General features: G+C 44.4%; 1 protein-coding gene across 2 annotated transcripts in view; it reads left to right on the top strand.

Moving 5' to 3' along the window:
* Nucleotides 1-5,952: 5,952 nt before the first annotated feature.
* The window catches only part of SMAD2 (SMAD family member 2), a 57,145-nt gene continuing 52,341 nt past the window's right edge, over nt 5,953-10,756 (top strand). Inside the window, exon 1 of one of the 2 annotated variants that reach the window (XM_084780994.1) lies at nt 5,953-6,514. The gene's annotated coding sequence lies outside the window, so the exon portion shown is untranslated. Of the gene's footprint in view, nt 6,515-6,602; nt 6,786-10,756 lie in introns of those variants that run through there. The other variant, XM_084780995.1, reaches the window with a different exon arrangement.

The following is a 10,756-nucleotide window of genomic DNA, read 5'->3' as shown; positions in this document are numbered from 1 at the left end:
ACAACAACAACAAAAGCATAATATAACCCAAGTGTGACTTTGGTATGAGTGTTGATGGGGAGGGATTCGGACATAGGCTGGGTAGTGAAGGGCAGTGGGAACAGACGTTAAACAGCCTCTAGAAAGAGAAGCAAGACTTCTGAAGAAGTATCTAGAATATATTTGTCTGTCACTAGGGGTTTAGGTGAGGACAGAAAATTGGCCCCTATTTTCACTGAGAATGAGCATTATGAGAATGTATGAATAGAACGCATGGGAACTGGACTGAAGGAGGGTAACACTCACAACAGTTGCTTGGCAGCATGGGTGAGGGGGACAGGAAGGGTTGGTGACCAAACCAGAGAAAAAAATCAAAATACTATGTGAATGATCATAGCACTGAGTTCATAAAACTCTGGGGAAGTCTGGCTCTTAGCTTCCTTCCTAGCTGAATAAGAACATTAAATCAGGCTCCATGGTAGCATGAACACAACAAAGTGCTGACTTGGAGTTTCTATGTAGTCTGAAACCTATCACTGCAGTCTTTAGGGCCCAATAATAATGGTTCTTTTCTACCATTAGTTACATTTTAGGCTCCCAACAACTAATACAACCAGCAGATCCTCTAGCAAAATGTCTTTTTCATAGATAAGCACTGCTGACAATAAGGACAAACAACCGAAGCTCACTAATTCTGTCATCAGGACACTGATTATCTATTGTCACCTACAGCCAACCACATTAAGTAAGTTCTTCAGTCTTCATCAGACCAATCAGACTAAGAGGACTGACTCATCAAGAGCATTACCTTCATACACTTATCCTGCCAACAGCAGCCTTGTTCAGCCAATATGGTCACACAGACTATTATAATTGAGGCATAAGGCCCTATTGTTGGCATCTGACTAACATAGTATTCTTCACAAAGAACTTTAAACAATTTGTAATTGTTCTCCCAGGGTTTAGATGTTGGCTTTTGTTCGGCTTTTTCCAAACATGTAGATCTTTGATAATGTTCAAATGCCCTAACAGGAATGTTCAATGTACTGAAACTGTACTGCAATTTGCCAAGTAACATTTTAATAATAATTTATGAGTTATCTAATGATCAATTAATCTAATAATCATTTGTGGGTTTAAATAGGTACATAAGAATGAAAAATACATCTTGCCTTACCATACTATTTCTTCACCCAAAGTCAATTTGTCTTATAATATCTAATTCTCAAAAATCCTATCTCTATGCCTCACTTTTTTCCTTTTATTGAAAATATTCTTTTTGCTCATCCTGATTATGGTCTCTCCTCCCACTTCCTTCCCACCTCCCCTCCTAACTGGATCCAACTCATCTTTCATTACAAAACAAACAAAGTCAGCTTGGTGACACACACGTGTAATCCCAGCACTCAGAGAGGCAGAGTTGGAGGTCCCCTTGGTCTATAAAGGGAGTCCAGGACAGCCAAGGCTACAAAGAGAAACTCTGTCTTGAGTTAAAAAAACCAAACCAAATCAAACACCAAACACACACACACACACACACACACACACACACACACACACACACACACACACAAAACCTAAAGCAAACTTCTAAAGGAGAATACTAGAATAAAATAGATAAAACAAAAACAAATTCGAATAGGACAAAACAAACAAAAGGAGAAGAACCCAAGGAAAGGCACAAATCAGAAATAGACAAAGACACACATGTCCACACACTTAGGAATCCCATTAAACACAAAACTGGAAGCCATACTATATACCTAAGGGGTCTGTAATGGGATGGGAGTGAGAGAAAATTTAAAAAGACTAAAAAAAAAAAAAAAATAACCCTAGCATGACAGACATGAGAGAAAGAATCTCCAAAGATGCCACTGAGTTTGTTTTCTGTTTGCATGAACCGCTGGGCAAAAAGACCACCCTTAAGAGTAGTTTGTTTCTCCAGCAAGACTAATTTGTAGACAACTCAATTTCAATTTGCTTCTGTTAGGGATAGGGGAAATGTGTCCACTTGTCTCAGCTCTAGGACCCCTATATGATGTAGACTCATTCATGCCCTGTGCGTGCTGCCTTAGCATCTGTGAGTTCATGTGTCCGTTAGTCCTGCTGTACTTAGAAGGCCTTGGGTTTTGGTGTCCTCCATCCCCTCTGGCTCTTACATTCTTTCTGCCTCTTCTACCTCACGGTTCCTTGAGTCCCGAGGGGAAAGATTTTATGGCGACATCCTGTTTAGGGCTAGGTGTTCCAAGGTCTCTCATACTCTGCATATTTTCTGCCTGTGGGTCTCTGTATTTGTTCCCCTCTGCTGAAGGAGGAAGCTTCTATGATGATGGCTGAGCAAGGCGCTGATCTACGAGTACAGCAACATTGCGTTAGGAGTCATTTTATTACTACCTTTCTTTAGAAGAACAGTGATTTGGTTTCCCCCTAGGTCCCTGGCACACATCTAGTCTCAGGTTCTTGGTCACTCACCCAGGCACCATTAAGTTTAAGTTCCATCTTGTGGAGTGAGCCTTAAGTCAAATGAGATATTGGTTGGTTACTCCCCCAAGATCTGTGCCACCACTGTACTAGCACATCTTACAGGCAGGACACCACTGTAGATCAAAGGGTTTGTATCTAGGTCGGAGTCTACATTTCTCCTTTGGTAGCATGCAGAATATCTTCTAATACCAAGAACACTAGCCTGTAGGGATGAAGGCTCTGGGTAGGCATCAGCTTTCTCTTTCAACAAAAGTTAATTTGTTTTATAATCTGTAATTCTCAAAAAAAAATTTACCTCTGCCCCTGCCCCATTTAAAGAGGGAGTTTGGCCAAAGAATAACAATAGTCATACAATATTTTTATGGTGTGTAACAAATGCATAACGAACACATGTTGAATCTAATGTTTTCTTTCTTTTTATAGTCTTGTGGCTGTCTCCAGAACGTCCCATTAGATATTAACTCTTTCTAGCATGTAAATAAAGGTTCTCAGTACAAATTCACTTAAAGGGTGAAGATTCATGGTATCAACACACAAATCTAGCTGGTGTTGAATTCTTCATAATGCTTAATAAATGTACCCACCTACAGTTCTTCTCTGTAACTTTTGCTCATGTTATTGAGTTCCAAATAACTATCTTTTCTTATATAGTGCTCACTGCTACTTAGTTTACCAGGACACACAAACAAATGTTGAGAAGAGACTCAACAGTAGCAGAGAACTACAAAGAAGGATGGTTCCAAGTGTACAATGTAGACTTGATGCATACACATGCCACTTTCCTGCTAGAGAAACACTGTCTTTTACCATTTATCACTTATTGGCACGTTGGTAAGGGTGTGAGAAGGCAACCGGGAAGCAGCTGTTTTGACATTCAGGAGTTTACAATCTAGATGTGGAGACAAAGCAAGCACATATGAGAAGGTAAGCAACTCCCATTACTATAAGGATAAATCATCAACCAAACCTTTAATCCAGGCAAAGTCATGGTGTATGTGTGGAAATCAGCATTAATAAGAGAGTACACAGGTAATATAACTTTGGTTTGAGTAGACCAAAAGGGATTTATAGATTTATACACAGGAGACAAACATGAGTTAGGTCTTCAAACAAACAAACAAACAAACAAATAAAAAACCCTAAAGCACAGATTTTTTTAAACCAAACTATAGAAAAAAATGACAATGAAATTTAAGGGTTTTTTTCACTCCTGACTCTCAGGCTTTTTCCAGAAACAGCTATCATTTTTGTTTGTTTGTTTGTTTTTTCAATACATGGCTTCTCTGTGTAGTCTTGACTGTCCTGCACTTGTTTAGTAGGCCAAGCTTACCTCAAGAGCTCTGCCTGCATCTGCCACACTGAGGGCTGAGATTACAGGTGTGTGCCCCTATGCCCATCTATAATTTTTATTATTTCTTTTTAAATATACTTTGGGTTGATTTTGGCTTAATTGGTTTTAAAATGGGGTGAGTAATGAAGGGTTAACCTTGCTGTCCATTCATATAAGAAAATCAGACTCATTCAATATAACTTATACAACAGGGAACTACTTATAGATCTTCAGGTACTCTAGTGGATTTTCAAGCTGATTGTTGCCATGGCAATCCTTGTTCCATGTGCCTTCAGCTTGTCTTGACCCACTTTGGTTTAGATGCATTTCCAACAGAGGGGATGGGAGGCATGTTCCCATTCTGGTGCCCTTGGAGACCGCATTAGCAGCCAGGCCACCCCATTCCTTTCCTCAGGCTAGATCCTCCAACACAGTGGTTCTCAACCTGTGGGTTGTAACCCCTTTGGCAAATGTCTATCTCCAAAAATATGGCATTATAATTCATAACAGCAGCAACACAAATAACTATGGCTGGGGGTCACCATAACGTTAGGAACTGTAATAAAGGATCACAGCATTAGGAAGGTTGAGAACCACTGCTCTAGAGTCTAGAATTTGGAAGGTTCTCTAATTGTTGAAGCTATGATCTCAAAGTCTGACACTTTGGAGAGAAGGGTAACTCAACAAGCATTTTCTTCTAGAATCTCTCTTGCCCTGCTTTCCCCTCTTCTCAGCCAACTGTTCTCGTGGACACCCAAGTCCACATAGGAATCACATAGTTTCTTTTGTCTGCTTCAAGACCACTTTTAACAGGACATTCTGTATTAAAGCTGTTGATTTCTGTCAGTATAAAGGATTCCAAGTCAGAATCAGTTTGCCTACTTTCAGTTTGATCATTTGCCTTAACCACACTTCCAACTGACTTTCGAAGGTTGTAACAAAAAGGCTCCTAAGTGGTACTCCTCAAACTTTTATTTTGGTGATGCTGGGGGTTAAAATCAGGGCCTAATGTGGGCCAGACAAGCGCTCTACCCCTGCCCACAAACTATTAAAATGGGGATTATATGGCCTTCCTATAAAACTGTTAGCAGAAGAAACCACTCATTTGAAAGTGAATTTCTGCTAAGCTCAGATTGACATCACTATCTGTTCATAAGCAAAGGGAAGTTAAGGATCTTTTAATTTTCCTTTAATTTCAAAGTTATCTCCATGTTTACAGTTATGCTCTCTTTTTATAACTATGTAACTCTAAAACACTATGTAAGTTAGTATTAAATTTGCAAGTGAGTCCCACTTTGTCAAAGGCCTTGGATTTGGATTATCTGGAGTGCTCATCTTTCCCATGAGGACCAAATCCAGTAACTCAAGGTCCAAATAAAGGCCCCCTCCGATGCTCTCACATCTGACAAGAAGTTTACTTCACTCTTTACTGCTCCAAAGCACTGATTTGTTTGGAAGTTTAGGACTGCTTTGTGTTGCTAGTGAGGCTTCTGTATTAAGTTCAATCTCCGGGGAAACCTATGAATAGGTAAGTAGGTATATGTGAGCACAGACAGGCAAGGAAACTGTGCTCTGGTACTGTCTTTACTGCTTAGCAACCTCATCCTAAGATTACTTGGGGTTCAGTTAAAATCAAGACTATCGATGAACCTGGTCACACTACTGTGGGTAGTCTTAAGTCTGGGAACTTGTTTCTTTCATAGATAAAGGTGGAAAGTTTGGGCCTAGAAACAGTTGCACAGAGAAGGTAAAATGAGGTAGGGAGACGGCAGCAAACTGCTAGGTGCTCACGGTTCACAAAAAGCACTCGAAACACGTATCATTAATATTTGTAACCCAGAAGAACCCAACGTTCGGGTTGAAGAAAAACACCTAGGAGCCACCGGGCCCTTAAACCAACCACACAGACACACAGACACGAACCCCACCTCCGCGGTTTTCGACACCCGCCCCCGCCCCCAGCGCGGGATCCCGCCCACTTATTTGCATGGGGCGCGCCCCACTGCGGCCAGCACTCGGGCACCTCCCGAGCTCTGCCGGCCTAGCAGCCCAGACCCGGCTGGGGGCGGGTCCGGGCCCGAGCACGTGTCCATTCCGGCCTCACGACGGAGGTGGGCGAGCGCTTAGCCGCGGCGCTCCACCCGGAGGCGCCAGGGCGGGGGTCTGCGGGCGTGGCAGGCTGCGCGGCCTTCCGCGATTCTCCACGAGCCCCGTGGGAGCGCGCCGGACACGAACTCAAGCGCAACCGCGGGCGTGCCACCCTACCCGGCCGCGCCTCGCCTCACGCTCGACGGGGAAGGCGGGACCAATCAGCGAGCGACGTCTCCCTTCCGATTCCAGGCCCCCGACGCGGTGCTCACACCCCGGGCTCCCCGTCCGCTGATTGGCTGCGCGTGCCGCCGGTCGGGCCGGAGGCGGGAGGCGGCGGCCCGCGCCTGCCCGCGCCCCGCTCGGCCCCCGGCCCTGCCCGCGGCGCCCGGCCTCCTTCCGTCCCTGCCGCGCTCCCTCCGTCTTCCGTGCGCGCCCCGCTCGGCCGGCGTGCCTCACGCCTAACGGGCGGCCGCGGGCGCCAATCAGCGGGCGGCAGGGTGCCAGCCCGGGGCTGCGCCGGCGAATCGGCGGGGCCCGCGGCTCGGGGAGGGAGGCGGGGCTACCGCGCGCGGCGGCGGAGGTGCAGCTCGCCAGCCTGCAGCTCGCGAGCGCTGGGCGAGCCGCCCGAAGGTAGGTGCGCGGCGGCCGGGGCGGAGGGCGGCGGCGCGGGGTGCAGGCAGTGCCCGGGCGCGGGGACGCGCCGAGTGGAGCAGGCGGCGCCCTCCCTCCCCACCCGTCCGCCGGCCGCGGCGAGCGCGGGCCTGGGGGCGGGGCGGGGGCCCGCGGCGCAGTTCCGCCTGCGCGCGCCCACTCCTCCGGCAGCGCGGAGCCCGTCGGAAGAGGAAGGAACAAAAGGTCCGGGGCCCGGCTCGGACGGGGCGGGACCTGGCGCTGGGTGCAGGTAAAGCCGGGACGCCCGGGGCACGGGGCAGGGGTGTGCGGGGCCGGGTCACGTGGCCACCCGTGTGGGGTGTGGCGGGTCGTGGCGCGCGGGCCGGGGTCGGCGCCGTGGGCAGGGCCGCGAGCCCCCGCCCCGCCCAGCCTGGCTGCGGCCCGCTCCGCTCCGGGTGCGCGACCGCACTCGCGGTTTGCCTTGCAGAAGGGCCCCGGAGCCGAGTTAGGGTGTGTGGTACTTTGCTTCCACTTTTTCCTTTTTTCCCCCCCCCTCCCTCTTCCTTTCCTGTGGCCTTTGTTAACCGTAACAGTCGCGGGTTCCGAATCGCTGTGTGTACTCACAAACACGCTCGTGGCTGAGACTGCCGGGCTCATCCTCCTCCACGCACTTGGGAAAGTTGCTCCGTGGGTGCAGCCTATTAGTTCCTAATCACACGCCTTTAGGAAACATGCTAATTGATTGCATACATTTCTGACTTGGTTTCCACAATCGGTGCTTGAATTATTTTCTTCTAAGGATACTGTCCTTGAGCCAGGTACTTATGTCCTCTTACCCTTGCTTGGTATGGTTTCCTTGTGAACCTAAACAAAAGAAAAACAAATTTGCTACTCCTTCCTTTAGTCCTTAAAGGCAAATGCTACCTGTTCGTTGTGAACCCAATTTAAAAAAAAAAAAAAGCATGCCCAGGTGAAAAAAATTCAACAACAGCGTTCCACTTTGTTGTCAAGCCTTGTTGAGATATTCTAAATTGTGATGTTTTAAACTAATGAAAAGACATATGTAAATAAATGAATTATCAGGCAAATTAAACTGAAGATTATCTTTTCAAAAATGTTACCCTTAAATGTCAATTTCCAAATCTCTCATTTTCTGATTACACGAGTTGACCCTGTAACACTGATAGAAAGAATGTTTCTCTTGAGCCTGACACAAGAGTACGTTTGCTACCATGCTGGAAATATCTTTCCTATTAGTTTACTTTGATCCCTGAAAAAGCAAATTTTCCCTTTACAGAGAAGTGTTAAGTAGTTAAAACACGTTGGAATAGTTTCATTTCATGAGTTCGTGAAGCAGCTGGAATCTAGACATGGGAGAAGCAAAGTGTATTACAGTTTTTAGGTTTCCCCCTCCCATTTAACTACGAAACAACTCCTTAAAGAATTTTTTTCTATTAGGTCATTTGGCAGATGTTTATGTTAAGTTCATAAAGTAACACTGATGTTATTTTTCAAGTTTCTTTGTTTTTTCATGAATTTACCTGTGGTGGTAAGAAAAACTGTTCCAATCTTTAGACAGTTGTAGAGTGAGTGCCCACTTGCGTTCTTAGTGTTAAAACCTTAATTAAGTTTAAGGGTGCTTGGTGGCAGTCTTACAAATATCACATCTGTACCTTAGCAAGACACTGTTCTTAAAGCTTGGTACTTTCTTTCCTGTTTTGTAGCTACACCTAAAGTGATTTCATGTCTTAGATTTTTGGCAAAGTTTGGTTTTTAGAGTTCCGAGGTACTTGTCACTAAATAGCTATGCAGTCTGTATGGTTCATAAAGTAAGTCTTGGGAGAAACTGCAGAGTAATTTCCTGTTTGTGGCCTGTTAGCCTTGGTTATGTTTTAACTCTCCTTAGAAGTATTGGGGATGGTTTTATACATAGCCCTTCCCTCCATGTGGTGAGAGCTGTTACTGACTTAGGAGAGCAGGAGTTCCCTTTTCATTTTGATACACAGATTAAAAAAAAAATGTTGCTGTGATCTCAGTACTCTACACTAGGGAGGCTGTGAGTGAATACACTAGCAAACTTAGCTTAGGACCTTTTGAAGTTTTAGATTTAACTTTTGGTTTTGATACTGTTGGTTTAGTGCTCTGGACTCTAGAAGCCATGTTTGCAGCGGCCCTTTTCTTTTCTTTTAAAATACAGGTGCTTTTGTAGTGCATGCAGGAGCTGTATATAGTGTAGTCTGGCAGATGGAGGTTTATTCATATTCTTGGGACAAGAATCCTTTTTAGGGGGTAGAGAGAGGCACATCTTTTTAGATGCTTTATCTGAATAGAAGCAGAAAAGACATTTTAGGCCCGTGGTTTCTGTAAGTGCAAAGATGTTTTCACTAAGTGTCAGAAACTGACCATAAAGAATTCAGTATCACTTTATTGGACAAGCAACACTTGCTCACTTACACAACCAACTTTCTTTGGCTATTCACACTCCTCATGGGATCAGGAAAGAATTCGGAAACTAATTACGTTAGACTAGAAGTTGAGGAGCTTGAGCGTTCAATACATTTAGTCAGTTCCTGAAGTACATGTGAAATGCTTCCTATCAAGTGTAAGGGATGGCGCTGGGGAGAGGGGCAGTGTCAGCTCTTTGTTGGGGTGGGGTACTCTCTGCCACTTTTTGGCAGAGTTGAAGATATGGCTAATCTTTGAGAAACTTGCTTGTTGTTGAACATATTTATGATTGCTAAGCTTAACTTGGTCTCAATCTGATTAACTATTGCCCAGTAGTTAAGGAAAGAAAAGGAACTTGAGTCATTTGGGTTCCAGTGTAAGGAATATTGTATGCAAATAGTTAAGCTAAAAATACAGATTGGGTAGCAAGTCAGGTAGTGGAATGGTCTTGGAGTTTGGAATCAAAGCCCTAGGCTGATACTTGGTTTATTGCTTAAACTCCCAAGTCTTGGTTTTCTTACTAAAAGTGGAAAAAGTAGCTTTTACTCTTAAGATTGTTATAAGATTAAAGGATTGAAAACATTCTTTGAGACAGCTTTTCTCAAGTTAATGTTCTTGTTCTTTAGTTAATTATCTGGGCTCTTCTTGATGCAGATGATTTGCCAGCACCATTATCCCTGCCCTCGTATAAATGCTGATGAGAAAAGGACATTGAGCAACCATGCCTTCGGCCTAATTGTCCAAGTCTGTACCTTAAAGCATAGGGGGATTTTTTTCAGGTCTTTAGTTAGAACCTGTTGGTATTTATTTAAAATGTTTTTAGCAAAGTTATCTGGCATCTAAGTCCACAGTACATTATGGGTAATGTGGGAAGCTTAACTGGGTGTGGTGGGGAGTAGATAGGACGATGGAGGAACTCTTAGCTTACTGCCCTTTGTTAAGAGAAAACAGATAACAGCCTGGAGAGGATAATAGAGATAATCTTCAAGACACAAAACAAGTACCCAGACCTTGACTAGCGTGTCTGGGGCCACTCAGAGCAGGACCAGACCTGAAAGCCTACCAATAAATGTTCATCAGCTAGCTTAAATTTGGTTGGGGTAAAGCCTTTTTAAGACCCTATTATCTACTTAATATACTTAGATGATTATTCAGGATGTTTAACAAACAGGGTAGAGAGCATTGTGCTGTAGCCAAGGACTTGATGAAAGATCCACAGGATCTTGTATGTGAGAGCTCTGATTTCAGACTGCAAAGTCTTTCTGCTAGCCAGCACTCAGGAAGAGTGTAACCTTAGAGATACAGTGCTGGATCACACTTGACAAGAGCTGTCTTTTTTGTTAGCCTGCTGGTACCAGGTGAAAGATTTCACTTAGGCTCTTGGAGATGATATGATAGAAATTTCTTGGATAGAGCAAATGTGAACAGTTCACCCAACTCTGGTCAGGGTTTCTTGTTTCTTCATATTATTAGCTTTGATTTGAAAAAAAAAAGTTATTTAAGGAGACGGGCTCTCACTCTGTAGATACGAGTTTCTCAAACTTTCTATATAGATCAGCGTGGTCTTGAACTCAGCTTTCCTCCTGTTCAGCTGAGGTTGCAGGTATAAGCCACTACGCTGTATGACTTTGATTATTTATTTGGGTCCGCCTTCCTCCCTCAGGACTATTTTCTAAGTTGCTATCAGAAAATTCTTGGTGACCTAATAAGGCAGCCTTGCCTGATTTAGTTGTATTAAAGAAACTAGTCTTATTGTTTATCACTGATCAATTTTGATTATTTTTCTACAGTGTTGTAGTGGTGATGCCTCCAGTT

The sequence above is a fragment of the Acomys minous genome, assembly GCF_964271855.1.
Source record: "Acomys minous genome assembly, chromosome: 4".
In the NCBI taxonomy this organism is placed as follows: domain Eukaryota; kingdom Metazoa; phylum Chordata; class Mammalia; order Rodentia; family Muridae; genus Acomys; species Acomys minous.
This window is presented reverse-complemented; position numbering and strand designations above follow the sequence as displayed.